The sequence below is a fragment of the Neodiprion lecontei genome, chromosome 5, assembly GCF_021901455.1.
Source record: "Neodiprion lecontei isolate iyNeoLeco1 chromosome 5, iyNeoLeco1.1, whole genome shotgun sequence".
Lineage (NCBI taxonomy): Eukaryota > Metazoa > Arthropoda > Insecta > Hymenoptera > Diprionidae > Neodiprion > Neodiprion lecontei.
In genome coordinates, this window is record NC_060264.1 from 23,879,411 (window position 1) to 23,895,108 (window position 15,698).

At 38.3% G+C, this 15,698-nt stretch overlaps 1 protein-coding gene across 1 annotated transcript in view; it reads right to left on the reverse strand.

The window, feature by feature from the left end:
• Nucleotides 1-4,814, reverse strand: part of LOC107225779 (synaptic vesicle glycoprotein 2C) — a 50,222-nt gene extending 45,408 nt beyond the window's left edge. The window contains exon 1 of the mRNA XM_046742177.1: nt 4,629-4,814. The gene's annotated coding sequence lies outside the window, so the exon portion shown is untranslated. The remainder of the gene's footprint in view (nt 1-4,628) is intronic.
• Between the last annotated feature and the right edge of the window lie 10,884 nt (nt 4,815-15,698).

Below are 15,698 nucleotides of genomic sequence, written 5' to 3' on the forward strand. Positions count from 1 at the left end.
ACTTCGGTCGTATACTTCTCCCGCAGCCTTGACCCGTTCCTCGACAACAGATGTGGTCCACAGTTTTAACGTCAGGTTATCATACGCTAGTATAATACATACCGTTATGCAAATAAATGAGAAATTTACATAGCATGGCTCAATAGAACACAGATGATATAGATAGAATTCTCGAAGAATATGTTGTAAGCATCGGGTAGCGGCCAATCGCTCGGTATTATAAGGTATAATATATTATATGTGTACATTGAACGTCGACTGATCTGAGGCATTCGGCATATACCTACCTACATATATGGGTAAAACCGTTATGGTTGTGATATGAATGATTCTCTTCTTTTTAATACTGCAAATGAGAACAAGAATGGTCGCTGAAGAGAAAGAATTTTAACATTGTAATGCGATAAACTTGAAGGATGAGCCTCGTCTTCTGATTTCCAAATTTTCCAACATTTTCGGACATTCTTCTTACCATCCTTAATATAATTTTTGTTACATTTCTACCATTCGATCATTCCCGTCGTAATAATTGATGATTACCGTTGTTGTCTTGTTTCACGTCATTTCCTTCATCCATTCTTGCCCTTAACAGTAAAATTTTTATCCTTTACATTCTTTCACCATTTCAAAAGTGTTCATGTAGATTGTATTTATTATACCTCCTCGAATCCTATTTTTACAAGCTTTACGAAAATTCATTTCACACAACAGTTGAAAATTTTGCACTTTAAATATCATCAATAACATCATCGTGGACCAATTTGCGATTGCTAACGTTATTCGCGTTCAAGTTAATTAACATGTGATACATGTGAGTATGTAGCTATCTATATTAGGAACGAGTTGTCATCACTCATATGCCACGCATTAAACCGGGCATTAGACTAATCCAGTCAAAATAGGTCTGTATTAAAAATATTCGGGATATAACTGCAAAACAGCAAAACTTGACGTTTTTTGTGTTTTCCTCAAAAATTGCTATTCATAGATGAAAAATGTTTTGACGATCGTGCAGAGTGGAAAATTCTACATCGAATTATGTCCTTACATATCGGAAATGGAGTCGGATTAAAAAGTTAAGAAAAATGACGTTCTATGTATCGACGGTATCTCGGGAATTTTGGTGAAATAATTTTTTTTCTCTCAATTTCTTATACAACTTCATTTCCGACATATGAGAATATAGGATTCGTTGCAGAATTTTTCGCTCTACGCGACGGTAAAATCATTTTTCGTCCACGAATAGCAATTTTTGCGAAAAACGCAAAAAACTTTAAATCTTGCCGTTTTCTCTAACGCCAGCTATGCAGCTCAAAAACCCTTGTACTCAAAAACGCAGCGACATCCGGAATATTTTTAATTCATATCTATTTTGATCGGGCTAAGATTCTGGGAGCGTCGCTTGATAAATTACTATTTTTGCCAACGGATGAGTCAGTACTTGAAACATGGATTCTTCCCTACCCGTTATCTCTCCGTCGATTCCATCGTATTTTTTAGAATCTCATAATCACCTTGTCATCTGATGCAAACCTCTCCGCGCAGTTCTGCAGAATCGAGTCTCTCTTATCTTCCAGACTTCGAAGCTAACTGCGATCTCTACACCCAGAGTAAACGTCCTCGTGCGCGAGATTCACGTCGCGTGTTTGTACAGCGGATGTAAAACATACATACTTAGGTGTTAGGTGAAATGTACGAAAAAAGAACGGAAAACAACCCAAGCATCAAACTGTTACGACGTAGTAGAAAGTATCACCCAATATGCCGGTACGCGTAGTATCACTGATATTATACAGCTGGTTCGCAACTGTTGCACAATTTCTCAGTAGGTACCCAGTTACGCCAACATCTGGCAGTTGCAAGGTATTATTATATCTGCTATCGCAAAAGCTGGTATTCAATAGGTCTTTGCACTGTTTATAACACAGCTCGCGAAGAAAAAAGAATTTTTTTACTGCCTTAATTTTGGTGTTTGAGAACGTAGAGTTTATTAATAATATCACGATTATATCAGATTGGCTCTAGCTTTTATCTTACTGTAGAATTATGAGAATAGGGGGAGATGGGATAGTTTCGGTAGGTTTTGAAAATGAACACGGAAGGTAGATGTTGAAGCTTTCGCCAGGATTTGAGAGTGATGTAGGAATGATTTGCTTCAGGGTCGGTGGGATAGTCACGTGACGCTGGATTACTGCTGGACTCTGTAAAGTCATAGGTCCCAAAAATTTTGTAAATCAAAAGCTTATAAGAGAAGTTTCTGAAAAGCGTTATATTGTTTATATTCTTTTCACTTTTGTATGAATAAATTAAGTACAACAAAAGTCATTGATAGTATTTTGTTCGTAAACTTTAGACATTAAGAAGGATCATCAAATTTTGCATCTAAATATCGCTTTTTCGCGTCACGTACGAAAATGTCGATAAAATAAATAAGTAGAGCGAATTTCGAAAAATTACTCTTACCATTAGGGTCGATGACATTAAATCTGTTTAAGACCACTCAAATATCGAAGCCAATGAAACCACTGTTGATCGGTATACCTAATATATTATAAATTGCAGCGGTATAGAGACTTAAAGAGTCGGAGATGAATTGGGCGTAATTTGGTTCAATATTTCATATTGAACCAATTGGATTTTTCTACCTTTACTTAAGAATGGCGCAACTTTCACATCACAGCATTTTACACCCCTGAATATATTACAACGGTTCTCGATGCTAAGGATACGCATTTTTGCAATTTAAAAAAAATATCTAGCAACTAGACGTTTTGAAAAATTTCGTCGAGAAACGTAACCACTTGTGTTGAATCTCAAATTTGCAGGTTTGAAAATTGCAACTTTTGCGCAAGACCGTGCAAAATCTTAAAAAATATTGATGGAATTTTTAAAACGCGATGTATAGTTTCATCTGCGTTCTCTTGGCTATCGTGATGCGTTATACGAGGCCAAGCGCGGTCGCAAGCTCTTCACTTTCAATACCAATTCGCCCCTGACACTCTGGCCCTAACACGCACGTTTCAACTGTCCATCTAGATTTAAATCCTGAATTACTTGATTACTGCGGGGCAGTTGGTGACGGCGAGTAAAGAAAAGGAACAAGAAAGAGAGAGAGAGAGAGAGAGAGAGAGAGTGAGAGTGAGAGAGAGAGGTGGAAAAAATGACCCAAGAATGGTTTTATCACGTTTTGTCTCCCAAGTTGATAATCTTCCGGTGACAACTTGTGCGTACGCATTAATGAGAATTCACGTGACTATCAACCGGGCCTTTAACCAGTCATGAACAGGTTGGAATGAGTTAAGGTTTTGAGCGAGAGGAACTGCTAAATTGATAAGGTGATCACGTAGATTTATACGTTCAGCTTTTTGACACTTGAGACGAATAACCGACTCGGATCACATTTCGTACGTGTAAAAAATGCACAAAATTTAGTCATCAAACCGTCTTCTCGAACGTTGAAAAGATTTTCACCTCCGAAATTATTCCAATTTGTAACAAGAAAAATCTGTGCGAAATAACAGTTCTCCATTTCAATAGAAAATCGTGGTTGCTGGCACAAGATGAATTTTTTCCCCCAATATTCACGTTTTCGATTTCATCATTCTTCGAAACAGTCTATTTGAGGTTGAAAAAAAAATCAGATCTAGTGCACAAAAAGTGCGATCAATTGTGTATTTAAAAATTTATGTTTTAGTACTTAAATTCTGATCATAATTTAGAATTTTTTTGCTATCGCGAAAAAAGAATTTCCTTCAAGTCGATTTTGTTCGTTGGGATTCCGAAGTAGTAAAAATCGAAATATCCTACGAAAAATCTATTTTCACACGATTTCGTTCTGAACGTACAAAGCTTATTCCTCGGATACGCGTAAGTTGCGAATCATCATGATTGGGAATGAACAATTTTGTTTACATGTTTCATGATTTGAAGTCAGTAAGATATTTCAAAAACGTTTCAAGTCTTGCAATTTTCCGCTAAAAACCTGCACCCGTCAGGGTGAGTTTGATAATAAAATTGTTTTTCTAATTATACGAGAGGAGTAAAGTCAGGCAAAGGATCGTGTTATTCTGCTGAAGACTTGAGAAGACTTGAGAAGATTTTCGTGTATCGCCACTTCCCAGAAATCGTCGCTAATTTTTTATAATCAGAGGCCTCGTCAAAATTTTCGTTGATCGAATCGTTGTTCGATTTCACGAGAAAAAAAAGAAGCATTCGTTCGACTAAATGACTGGATAGATAACGTGTCTCGATATGTGTTTTCCCCTATTTTTCAAAGAAAATTTAATTTCTTCTAGCTTCCAAGTAGATTCAGAGAATTGATTAAAATTAGAGGACCGACGTACAAGAAATGAAAACGTATAAAAAGGAGATAAATTGACAAGGTGAAGCTAGCAGCCAGAATTAGCAGCGAAACGTCCTAATATGCATTCACGTAAGGTAATGAAGTACGAAAATCAAAATCTTGCGAAAAATCTTGAACCCCCGACACTGATATAGAATGATGATGATAAAACGGAACTGCATCGGTCTATTCCCAAAAAGTTTAACACGTTTGGCTGTTAACTCTGGCTGCAAGCTTCATCCTCGTGTGTAAAGTGGCTGTTTAAACGGGGCTCGAGGCTACTCACCTAATCATAATATCTTGCCTTGAAGGGATAGTACTGTAGCAGAAGCTCACTCATAGAGGACAAAGGGTGCCTCGATAGGTAGATTTCCGTTATAGAGCACACTTTCCCGACGTGGACAGCCTGCGACCTGGCAAAGCGTCGATAGGTACCGTACGTGGTGACTAAATAACTGAAGGGGTTCGGTCGGTTCGCGACAAGAGCGTCTGTCAATCTGGTGGCCGAAGCCACCTCTCTAGGACGTCAGACAGGGCCGGCGGCTTGTCGGCCCTTCGAAAAGCCCGCGCGGCGTTTGAATTGCGTTCCGAAATCCCGCGCGGTCTCCTCAAGTGGCGGCGTCGAGCCTCGAGTGACTTCGGAGGGTGTTTTCTCACCGCCCGATTCCCGCGCTTTTTCCGTTTCCGCCGTCTCAGGAAGGAGAGAGGCAGGGCTCCCATAGGCGCAGCCCTGAGCCCCGCTCGATTTAAACTAGTGGCACTGTAAAGGCTTTATCCACTTTAGTCACTGCCCGCCGCGGGCAATCATTCTATTGCTGCATTATCGTATCATGAATGAGACGGTAAGAAAAGTAGCCCGAATCCAGTGTCATGAGCTCCCCTTAAATATATCGAACGCTGTTTACGCCCGGATGACGATACTTTTGATTATGCGTATCCCTTACAGGTACCCCTCTGCGACTCTGCGAACATCGACGCCCGTTTTTCACATCGCCCTAAGGACTCTCTCGTAATCGCTGATGATCCCTGGGTTGTCTGTCGGCCTCAGGTAAGGCGACCGCTCACGATGCGTGGGTGGTTACAGTTTGGCCGGAAATCTAGCCGACTTCAGAGATGCAACTGACGCAATCGGGCCCAATTTTGGCGACACATAATACCTGTATCTAGAAGAATATTGGAAAATCATGAATCTTAATTACGGTGGCGCAGTGATGAGTAATTAATTAAAAGAATTCATCAGATTTTTTGAAACGATCAAGTATTCTCGTCATTATTATCTGGAATGAATTGACGGATCGTGCTTTTTATGCCGTCAAGTGAGATTTAGGTATATCAAAGCAGTGTTGGAATTTCGTTTCAGTAATATTTTTCTCAGTGTACAATTTCACGTTGTAAGCATAAAGGAAAAGCAATTTCTGATTGATTTGATTGCAAAATTTTGACGTAGTGTGGATGATAAATGTAACACCAAATGAATCCGAACGCGATACTGTTTTCAATACAGTCTTAAGCAAGTGTTTAATGGTTTGACGAGCTTATTCGTTAAAATTTATTCTAGATAAAATTTCTTTTTCAGTGAATTTAGTACCTGCTATTCCACAGGCTGATGAAATGGACATTTTTTTCTTGGAATCGAGAAAATATTTTTATCGTCGGTCTCGTAGGAGACTTGCATACAAAATTCATAGACGTCTGTAAAAGAAGTTAAAAATTTACCGGAACAAATAGACTTAAAGTCTCCTGAATTTTCAGACTTTCCCCACAAATGACAAAGTCCAACATTTCGAAACTGCAAAATTGGTCAAATTAATCAGGCCGTCTGTAGGAAGAAATGAGGTTCCACAAGGAGGAACCGGGGAAAGCTCATTTCAGAAGAATCCGGATTTGGCACAAGAAGTAAGTCATTGCCGTTACCTCTCGGTTGAACGATTTGTCGAGTAAACAAAAAATGATGTTTTTTTTAATCTCAATACATTACCACGAAAACATTCGTGTCTCGTGGGTATGATTTATTTCTGAACAAATTTCCCGAACGGTTTTGCCAAAATATCTGCGATGTGAGATTTGCAGAAAAAATTTTCACACAGGTGTATAATATATGCGACCATAACAGCACCGTGAAATTCCAATTTGTTTTAGGTACGTACGCGATGACACGTCGCACGAGTTGACTTTAAGCACTTAAATATTGCTTTGTAAATTATCACTGTGAATCCGGCGTGGTTCAACTGTGAGTTAGTTAATAAGCCAATTATATGTCATTTACACGTTAGTGACTCATTTCATCAATTTATCCATGTCCGGTGGTGAGACTGCAGATACGAATACGTACCTATAGGTATCCCGAAGAGACAGACTTGGGTATGACGACTCGGCTTTCCGCCCGCCCCATTCCGCATGCGTTGCCATGTTTGCGTTGTAGTTGAAATGAAAAGTAATGTTAGACGCGTTGTTGCATCGACGGATTGAATATTGTCGAGAATATGCAAAAATTGGATGCTGGTAACCGTTTAATTTGACTATAGTTTTCGTAACTAAATTTTGTGGACACGGTGAGGTTAAAGTGTCTGATTCGGTGCATTTTTTTCACGCAAATAATCCCTTGAGATTAATTTGTTGTCGCACCAACGTGAAGTTATCGCAATAGTTACAAGAAAGTTTGGTACGAATTGCCATAATCAAGAAGATTAGTAATGTAAATACGTATGTTGATTTTCCGATTACGATTGTACTGAGAGAAATTTGTTGGTTCCGGTTACCGCTCAGTCCTCAACTTTTTTCATTTTTTACCGCAATCGAAAAATATAGTTTTAGGTACGAAATGAAAATTAGTTTTCTAGCTGTTACCGGAAAATCTAGTATCCGTTGCTATTCTTTCTCGTTACGATCACTGTTGCTATATTTTCTTGTAACTGTTGCGAAAATTTAATGCTTGTGCAACAATAAATTGACGTTAAAGCCTTGTTTAGCTAAAAAAGTAGAGTAAACCTCACAAACTGATTCTGCGTTGCAATTACCAAAAAAGGATCGACAATAGCGCAAAATGGTTACGTGTACCTCGTTTTTCGTAATCCCAACGATATTCGAACAGTTTTTTTTTAACGATACCTGTTTCACTGAATTTTTCTAGTTACTGTACGAAATGAAATTTTTTTCAGTGTGCAAAACTAATTTTCATTTTGTACTCGGAACTATATTTTTCAGCTGTGGTGGAAAATGAAAATACTTGACTGAATATATAATAACTTTCAAATGATTCTTCAGTTTACATTGCTAAACGAATTTTCGATAGCAATTATCGTTTTTCCGTAAGTAAGCATAAGTCGATTGTTATTTGCTACCTTTTAAGTAGTAAACTAATTATATTTCATGGATTTTGTGCAAATCGTATGCATTTGCCGTTGAGAACATCGTAAAATACTGCAGTTTCTTAAAATTTTTTTTAACAACAAGACATCGCGGTTGGAATATTGCAATTAAATACTTTTTCACCTCAATTAATTTTATCTCTAGTAATTTCATTTGACCTTTCGAACATTGTTTTATGTTGTTTTGTGCCGGCCGAGTAATAATACGTGCAGTTAATTCGGCAATTCCAGCATAAACTAGCCAATTTGCGTAAGCGGATATTCACTGACAATCAGGTTTGTAGCCATTGATACATGATTGCCTTGCGAGCAACACGGATAAATTATTTCGAATGAAATTACATTTAACCATAGCAACAAGCTCTATTTCGCGTTATTTTCCACGCAGAGCTCTATATCTAAGAGGCTGTATTGTTTAGTGCTTTTCCTGAAATAATTATCTTTTCATTACTAGTATGCAAACAAGGCAATTTGCCTTGAGTTTCAATAAATTGCAGGATCTCATTCACATACGCCTGCACTGCCAGTATTGGTATACATAATTATTATTCACATATGACCCGCGGGCAAGAAGTTGAAGTGAATCATGCAGTTCTCTGTCTAAAGATGTCGTGCGTATAATGGCGTAAGGTCGTAAGCGTCACTTTACGATCCTTTGCTTCTGAGAAAAGGCAACGGGGCGTATATGTTTCGTTTCATCGTATCTGGACTCAAACCATGAAAATATGATTAGAGACGTTGACATTGAATAATAGTTTAATGAGGAACAAGAGGTCTTATGTACTGGTAGATACGACCTTCTGCTACTGATTCAACTAAAGAAATCTATGTCGACCAATTCTGTAAGGTCGTATGTGTTACAAAGATCATTTTTATTTTCACCTTTCTAGGGTTCAAGTATAAATTCATCGACTCAAAGCAAAAGGTCGTATGTGCTGGTAGATACGACTTTTCGGTTCCGATGAAAATTGAAAAACTTATCTACTACGATAATTACGTAAGAGTGTAACCGGCACAAATTATTGTTGTTATCGTTATCACTCCGATACTTGGCGATTTGAATAATCGACATTCAGAAAATCGAACAATTCATTTGTTTTTTCAAGGGTATTCAGCATTATCTACGATTTGAGAATTTTTTTTTCCAAAGGTATCTGAAAATTCGTAGCTTTCAATTCATTTATGCGTTTCAATGAATTTTAGAACGGTTTCAGAAAAACAAAAGTGACGGTTACGACCTTCTGTTTTGACCTTTTTTTTTCCACCTATGAATGGAAAAAGGTTGTATCGGCCGAACCTACGACCTCTCGCTTTTATATTTTCAAACGCTTGATTTTAATCAAACTATAAGTTTTCATCATTTTCAGAGTGAATGGTGAAAAATAAAATTATACGCCCTTTTGCCACTAAAATCGCATTTTTGGTGGTTACAACCTTATGCCATTAGACACGCGATATTTTAACATATATCCACATATTCCGCACCAAAAAAACGAAACGTTGGCGTATTCGAGTCAGCCTATTCAAAGTTAACCGTCGAAACTTGATACCCAGACCCTTTTTTGCAAAAGCCTTGGATATTTACAATTTTACCTTTGAATGAGAAGTTTTGCGTTGCCAGTTTTGTATGCTTCGAAGACGCCAACGATTCAATGGTGTGATATTGTTCTTCTTACGATACTCCTATTACTTACTATTACTCACGTGTTTTTGTAATACCTACGCATGACTCAGGTTCCAGTTAACGCGATCAACTTGTTTCACACACGAATGAAAACTGCTTGGAGCACTCTTGAGTATGATGCAAAATTCTCGTTTAACTTGTTTTAGTTCTGTAGTGCCTGAAAGTTGTTAAACTACATTTGTTAAAAAATAAATAAATGATAAATAAGGAAAACCCTAATCTACATCTGAATCATTCCCTCTGAGATACGAGAACTGATGTTCAGTTGAACTCTTCTTTGATTTTAGTCTACGGTTGATTTCACGCATGAAAATTACATTTCATTTCAATTTTTTCTATCTCAAATGCTGAAACTACAGTTATATAACCACTGAAACATTCAACTATAAAGTCCATGACCACGAATCACTTGCATGATTAGTATTAACATTTTATGGTTAAGAACTTCCAATTTCATCGATCAATCATCTTTATTAGCATAGAATTGCTAGAAATAAATTGTCTCGTTGTTCCAGTTTATATATGATGCTGCAACCATAGCCACCGTTGTATATTTTAACAATTTCCGATAACAGCACCGTTAATAAAAATTTCCTGCCAAACAACGGTTGGCAACTCGGATGTCGGTAAGATATAAAACATGGACCGATATAAGATGACACTCGCAATGTCTCTGATCTTTTGCTGCTGTTCTCACAGTTACCGCCAGTCGCAAAAAACAAACTATTTCAATATCGCGGTTTTCATAAGCTCGCGAGCTTTATAAGTCGGTATTGCCAATAGTCGATGTGTGTTCAATCTACTGAGATTAGCGAAACACAAAGGCAGGTGGAGAGTTCTTTACGAACCGCTGACTTATCGTGCAAGTGAAAATTTTCTGACGATCCGTAAGCGAGCTGCCTGGCAGTCGCTAACGTCTTGTCTGCTGGTAAGACTTCTCTGCAGATCCCTGCAAAGTTTCGAGGTATAAGCAACTGCCTGAGGTTCTTTCTCGGCCGACTGCAATTCCTTTCATTGGAGTTTTACCTGCAACCATTACACGTCGAACAGACGTGGAATCGACTTTTTTTTTTACCGCATCAGATTTTTTATAAATAAAAATAGAATCGATTCAGGCAAAATTTTCGGAAGAACATCAGTGTACTTTGGAAAGAGTGTAAGTTTCCGGTATCGACGATACGGAAGAAATAGTTCACTTCTCGTTTCAATGAATGGCTCAGCCTCGGCGCACTTTTTACGAATAATAAGATATCAGCAAAAAAAGTGTTACGAGATTTCGCGAGTTATTCCTTCCGCAATCAACTGTGGTCTCGTGCTATCAATGATTCGTATCTAATGAGTAGAACGTCGCGTTAAGCTGCCGCGCAGCTTTCGCATTCGGGCTTGGTTACACGATAAAATTGTAACGTAAGCTTAGACCTGGGTTCCCATCCGAGTTAATAATGCCGTCGCTCTTCTACCTCCGTGCCCAGCTTTGACTGATCCAATACCTGCTTTCGACAAATCTAATTCTAATGTTGGTATCTACGACAATGAAACCTCAGTTATACGTTTCGGACTTGTACGTTTTTCTCGTTTATACGTTACAATTTCTTGGTCCTAAAAACTTCTGTATGTAAACCACGTGAAGATAATTCACTTGTACGTTTTTCTCGTTTATAAGTTAAGATTTATTGGTTCTAAAAATTTCTGCCCATAAACCGTATGAAAATATTTCACATTTACGTTTCTCGTTTACACGTTTTTTGTACTTATACGTTAATACTGCCATATCCCTTGAAAAATATATAACTGAAGTTTTACTGTATCTATTCTGTTTGTGGCAGTTATTGAAGCAAAGAATGAAAGGTACTATTTATCAAAATTGTGATAACGTTAAATTGAGCGTGGTACTAAAACTTTGAAAATACGAAGCCCCTTGCTCTTACCATTTTATCTTACAACCTTACCACATCAAAATTTGCAGGACATTACAGGTCCGGAAATTCAAGTAACACCTCACAGATTTATGGTTTGCAAGAATCAATTTCTAGTCAAACGTGTGTATACAATTGTTTATAATTCACACGCGTATCGTCTACGAGAAAATTGAGAAGAGAAATTTCAGTTTGCTTTCTGTCGTGAGTACAGAGGCAGTGAATTAAGAACTTACCCTTGGATCATCCATGTCCATTCTCCTGGTCACTTGGGAGTCCATGTCTGCGTGAAAAATGCGTCCAGAAAAATTATCCGCATCACCACGTGGATACCTCGACACGTTCTTGATCGACTTTTATTATGGAAGGCCTGTATTCGCCTATAATCATCATGTGGTCAACGTCTTCGAAGCGTCTCAAATGCCAGTGAAAGCGTCGTGCGGTGGTGAAATATTACGTTCATTAGTTCCAACGGTACGATCGATCGACAAAAGGGTCATTTACGTTCGGCGAGCGAAAGGTTGGCTTGTCTGTCGGTATTGACCGATTCGCAAATTTTCTTCCGTCGTTTATTTGCAATCGGTTGCGAACGGAAAGATAAACGTAAGCGCGTTGGTTCGTTACGCACGTTCATTGTAGATTCATCAGCGACTCAACGATCGCACTTTTGCGATGCAACTTTTTACAAACGTTTATTTCATCGTCGCATCTTGCCAAAATGATATATATTTGTTGGAAATTCGTTATTCTGCTGTTAAAACTTGTGCTTTTAATATCTTGAAAATTGACCGTCGAGTTTAAGTATATAAAAATAAAATTTTTACTTCGGAACCTTGCTTGGCTGGTTGGTTCATCACGAGTACGATGACGGTTGTTATTCATTTCTGGTGTTTTAGAGATGATGAATTTTCACCACAACGAAGACGCAGCTTTCTCCTCCGAGAGGTGGGTATAAGAACTTTTGAAAAACAGGATCGACTGTATCGCCAATAACACGTAATTAACGCTGTCGTCACAGATTCCATGAATAATTTCCGGAGCTAGGCGACTAAACAACCCTGCGGTATCCCTCACATAACAGGCCATATTGAGCATGCGTGAATTTCTTATGAAACCGAACGGGCAGGTGAAAATTAAGGATCGAGCTTTGACGACGTCCCCTGCGAAGCCTTCGGCTTCGTTGTTCTCGGCAGAGGTTGAACCCGATCCCCGGGGATACGCCGATGCTCGACCGTTGCTTCGTGAGGGTAAAAGCACATCGCACTGGCCGTCTATTGAACGGTCTCTTGCTTACGGCACGATCCTGACCACCTTATTCCGCATAGATGGTAAGGCGTGGGTAATTGCCAATATTGGTGGGTCGGTTTACCCACTTTAATGTCTCTGCAGAAACGAATATCGTACTTGCTCAAATACTCAGTACGGTACTCTCTGTGATAAATATTTACTCAACGATAGTCTCAGTTTCGTGACATTATGATTTTAGTGAATACCTCTACATTGTGCAGCAAACAAATTCTGAAAGAAGTTAACCTAGGCCAAGAGAAACATGGGATATTGATAAATAGCTCGCTGCTGCTGCTGCTGCTGCCAAAAAAAGAATATCTCTACTTCTTTACTCGTGGAATTCTTTCCATCGATTTACACCATCGTATTTTATAGATATAATACGAACGTAGGATATAGCGATGTAAGCAATGTGCCTGTACAGCAAACGAAGAAAACAAATCGAATAAAATTGTCGAAGACGGTTGATTAACTTGCGTGAAAAAAATCTGCCTACGCAGAATTCAAGCTGAGAAACCGAGTCCAGATGTTTGTCGCGGTATATTCCTGAGTTATACATTATACGTGCATGCGAGAGAGAAAATTCAACTTCCGTGTTTCCGTTGTATGCGCCCGCCTTTATTACATTTGACGCGTATATGTAGGTACGTTCGGTGGTGAAGAAGGGGGATGAATCGGGAGAAATTTAATCAGGTAATGCCCTGGTGTAGAAAAGAACCACCGTAACGTCGTGGAAACAAGCGATATTAGAATCAGGGCACAGGTTTCGCGGACCAGCCGATATTCTCCTCTCTGCAACAGCTCGCAAAAGTTATGCCATCGTCGATTGATAGAAATACGTGTTTCGTATATTGGTGCAATTATATCCTTGGCTGAATATTAAATCAGGCTCGTAACGATTCATGTTTGAGTACAAAATAGTGGACGAAATAAAAGGTTCGCGATTTGTTTTCATGTTTTCACTCCCTTTTACGGGAAATGTCCGGCTTTGTGCGAATATTATTATCGAGACTGCAATGATTATTGTCCTGTATTATTGACGTCACTTAAGTGTAATATGGGGTGAAGTCATACTATTTTGTAACGCATGCACGATTTTCGCGCTTTGCTGGCCCATTAAGCGTTTTTTATTTGTTTCAAATATGTTTTGTTTTCCTAGTAAAACTGATGAAAAAATATTTACTCAATCTTTTTCTCTCAAATAAGAGAAATTATTTCAAATAATCTAATAAATGTGTGGCTACTGTGTCAGAAAACATTCATATCAGCTCCGCTTAATATGCCAAATAAACGCGAAATTCTATACGTGCGTTACAAAATATATTGTTTCGTCATACGAAGCTGAAAACCGGATTTTACGCCTGCTTAGGATAAAAAATATTGTTCGCATTACGGGCATGATAATTTACGCCCTTGGTACGAAAATAGCTGATTCCTTCATGTTTCATATATCTATTTGCGGGCGCAAAGCTGAACTTTACGCCCAGTAGGCGTAGAGTAATGAATTGTTAAAATGCGTGATTTAACGTGAAAAAAATGATTCAAAGAAATAATTTCAAATTCAAATGAACACGACACGATCCTGACGCGCGTCGCACGATAAAACGACCGTTCGTGTGTTGCGCATTTCGCGTCACAGAGGCATAGCATTAGCTTTTAATTAGTCATTTTCGCGATTCAAAATAGTCATTATGAAAGATCAAAGTGTAGACAGCGATGACGTCGTCCCTCCGAAATCACTCGTGGCTGTCGATAAAAATATGATTATATTCAACAAAATATATTTTCGTTCGATATATATTACACATTTTTATTTGACTTATTTTTATTCACTCGTTACTTCTTTCTCCAATGTTTCACAGAGTATTTTCGTCTAGGTGCGTTAAACAACCACGTGCATCACGTCGAACAACGTGGCTGATTATATCCAAAATCTTCGAAATCGATATCAAAACCCATCGGATTCATCGGAACGCCAATAACACATGGTTATTCAAATTACGGAGCTGCTGCCGTATTCGAAGCATACGGATGAGTTATTTTCGATTTATTACCGATTTTTTAATTCTTCCCGATGTCAAAAATAAGAAAAAACGTAATATTCCGACGCTTATCCCGACGTACCAAACTTTATTCTAACTTACGTGATATGTGATAAATTCTGCGAATTTCACAGCGTAATTTGATGCGTGTACGATTACGCGACGTATGAATGTACGAACGTATAATTTTGACTTTCATGAATACTACCGATTGAATTAATGCGCGAGTCTATTTTTGTCGAATATTCCCGATAGATATTGCCAATTGTGAATTAACGAAACAAATATACTGATTGTGTAAATATACAGGGTGTCCCAGAACTAGGTGACCAAACTGATAGGGTTGATCTGAGTAAATTCGCGTTCGCGAGATACGACTGGTTGAAAAATCATCTCGTAAAGACTGATTACAGTAATGATAATTGATTTAGGAAATACTTTCGTTCGGAATTCTTAAATCTGCAACCGTTATCCATTTCCATCGTACGTCCTCGTCGTTGTGTTTGGCAAAAATTCAATGTCAAGAGTGTTTTCGTTTGAAATTCGTAAATTTGAAATCATTTATCAACCGAACGAATCGAATCAAATTTGAGAATTTCCTACGGAAGCATTTTCCAATATCAAATTTTATCACAAAAACCAGTCGTTACAAGACGAGTTTTTAAACCAGTCGTATCCTGCGAACTTGATTTCGAAGAACATGTGTTCTTCAGGTTTGTTTACTCACTTCGATCCCCTCTATAACCCCTGTCAGTTTGGTCACTTGGTTCTAGGACACCCTGTATATGACTGACGAAAGTGAAAACTTGATATCGAATCGAATGACTGATAAATAAATACAATGCACACGTTAACGGTTGAAGCGACTATTCTGACATTCGCTGCATAGAATGCTGGCACATTTGACCGGGAGTTGAGAGTGATCGCAGTTTCAGTAGACGCTGAGTTCTCATGGCATGGCACGATGGTTTTTTACCAACGTGCTAGGTGTACAAAAGTTAACGAATCCAGTTTCTTTGATTCACAAATCGTAGGAAAAGGATTCCATCACCTGGAGTT